This window comes from Elephantulus edwardii, unplaced genomic scaffold (genome assembly GCF_000299155.1).
Source record: "Elephantulus edwardii isolate Elephantulus edwardi_28Jun2011 unplaced genomic scaffold, EleEdw1.0 scaffold02477, whole genome shotgun sequence".
NCBI lineage: Eukaryota > Metazoa > Chordata > Mammalia > Macroscelidea > Macroscelididae > Elephantulus > Elephantulus edwardii.
In genome coordinates this window covers 3,062-5,932 of record NW_006402227.1, presented here as the reverse complement: position 1 = coordinate 5,932, position 2,871 = coordinate 3,062, and the positions used below count along the sequence as shown (strand labels likewise).

General features: G+C 44.0%; 1 pseudogene; it reads left to right on the top strand.

The window, feature by feature from the left end:
* The first annotated feature begins 157 nt into the window (after positions 1 to 157).
* LOC102875266 lies at positions 158 to 1,163 on the top strand (annotated as a pseudogene).
* Positions 1,164 to 2,871: the final 1,708 nt, after the last annotated feature.

The window sequence follows — 2,871 nt, the reverse complement described above, 5'->3', positions numbered from 1 at the left end:
GGCGAGCCACCAGCTGCTTCAGCTCAGCCACCATGAAGTGAATCATTCGGCACAACTTCTTTTACAGTGTGGGTGCTCTGGCTTCTTTTCCTGTTCGTCATTGCTACTGTCATCATCACTGTCCCTGTGCTCCTCCTCGAAACCCTTCTTCTTGGCCATGAAGTCAAAGATGTGAGAGAAAGTCAGGCCTTAGATGAGCAAGATTGGCATCGACTACCAGAAGCTGCACAATGCCTTCTCCAAGCGGCAGACCAAGCCAAAGCTGACCATCCGCAGTGACCTGTACTATGAGTGGAAGGAGTTTGAAACACAGCTGAAGGAGAAAAAACAGGAGACACCCCTGACGAGCTGAGGATCTCCTTGGGGATGCCAGTAGGACCAAATGCCCTAAGGTCCCTCCCCTGTGGCTGACCGCCATGCCGTAATATGGGCCACCGCCATCATACCCCAAACTGAAAATCCCAGGGCTGAACTCACCATACCCAAGAGCTGCTGCTTTGGGTATCACACTGGCGGCGAGGCAAGGCCCAGTGGACAAGACGGGGAAACCCCTGTATGTGGAACCAATGTTCTGATCCAGACCAAGACTGAGGAGAAAGAGATTGGCCCCCTCAGGGAAAACTGGAACTATCTGATGAAGAGTCTTCAGAAGAAGAGAAAGAGGAGGAGAGTGATGAAGACAAGCCAGATGAGACTCCTACGGACAGTGACCTCATCAGTCCTGGAGGGTTCTTGTCGGTGTCAGCAGACTTGGAGACTGCTGAACCCATCGAGCTGAGGCAGAAGAAGATTGAAGAGGCCATGGATGGAAGGGAGACACCTCAGCTGTTCACGGTGCTGCCAGAGAAAAGAAGGGCCACTGTTGGGGGAGCCATGACAAGATTCATCCACATCTATGATGTGTCTAACGTTATGAGCCTGAAGGGCCCAGCCCCTGAGCTGCAAGGTGCAGAAGTGGCCTTGGCACCAGAAGAATTGGATTTGGACCTGATGACCACCATCCAGAAGGATGAGGAGCATGTCCAAGAGCAGCAGGCACAGTGGAGAAGGAAGACTTCGGAGACCTGGTGGCTGAGCATGCTGTCAAGCAGAAGTAAAGACGCAGGAAGTTCAGCCCAGGACAGCTGAGGGGCAGCAAGAAGGACAAGGAGGTCAAGTGTTAGGTCCCTGTCACACACCAGCTCTGCTTCAGGCCCTCTGCCTGTGCTCTGGGCCCACACAGGATGTCTCTGAGCCAGCTCCTGTGATTTCCAGTGGACTGTCTTTTCATGTTCTTATTTTAGACTTGTCCCCCTGCCCCCCCACCCCTGTGAGAACCAACAAGAAATCAAAGGAGATAGAGCAGTACGCATATATGCTGCAAAGATCTCTTTAAAGTGTTAAAAAGCAAAGATGTAAATTTGAGAACTAATATGCACTTGACTCAGGCCATGCTATCATCAATTGACTCACAGACATGTCAAAGCTTGAAAATAAATACAGAAAAGTGAATAATAGTTGAATATCTTTAAATACAATGGACTTTTTAAAAAGAGCCCATTTCTATTAAAAGAAGTATAGCCAAGAATGCTCTTAAGAAACAAGATAGGTGAGACTTCATTTCATGCTCTTTGGACATTTTAGAAACTTTTTCCAACAGGGTGAAAAGAAAACCTACAGACTGGGAACAAGCATTTGGCAATATCATCTCAGACAAGAGCCTCATAATGAGAGTTTACAGAATACTCCTGGGCCTCCACAAGAAAAACACTGATAACACAATTATAAAATGGGCAAAGCACATGGGAAGAATTTTTACAGAGGTAGACATTTGAATAGCAATGTCCAAATCACTGGCAATAAGAAAGATGCAAATCAAAACCGCAATGAGGTACCAGCTCACTCCAGTAACAGTGGCAAGTTTAACAGGACAGCAAGTAATAAATCTTGGGAAGGATGTGGTGAGAAAGGAACTGCTATGCATTGTTGGTGGGATTGTAAAATGGCATAACCACTCTGGAAGACAGTTTGGTATTTCCTCAAAAAGCTGAACGTAGAAATTCCATATGACTCAGCTATTGTACTGCTTGGAATATACCCTGAGAAAATGAGAAGTGAGATATAGAGACGTGGACATCAATGTTCAAGGCAGCATTATTTCACCCTTGCAAGAACAAGAAAACAACCCAGATGTCCAACCACAATTAATAGATTGAGAAATTATGGTACATTCACATAACAGAATACTAGACACTATGCAGGAACAATGATTTCATGAATTATTATATAACTCGAGAGGGACTGGAGAGCATTCAGTCCCACATGGACAAATATTGTATAAAACCATATTGTAGAATGAGTATGAGGATCGAAGGGAGGAGGGGTAGAAGTAGAGGGGTGAGAGTGTGCAGGGGAGGGGAGAGGAATTAATCACGGGATCACACAATTTGATGGTTAGGTGGGTTAGGGAAATGGGAAGAAATTGGTATGAAAAACAATGGATTCACATTTTTTAAATAAACTAGTATAATAAAAAGAAACAAACAAACAAAACAAAAAGACCAATACCTGGAAAAGGACATTGTGCTTTTAAAGTAGAAGTTCACCACTGTCACCACTTCTTTTCAATACTGTATCTTACTAGGCCAATACAACAAAAGAAGGAAATAAAAGGCATCCAGATCGGCAAAGAGATATGCAGATGATATGATAGTGTACACAGAAAACTGAAAAGGCTCACAAAAATGCTGTTAGAGTTAATAGACCAATTTAGTAAAGTTGTCAACATAAAAAAAAAATAAATAGGATTCCTCTACAGTAACAAAGAGAACTCAGAGAAGGAAATCTAGAAAGTAATACCATTTACAATAGCCAACCACAAATTGAGGTAAC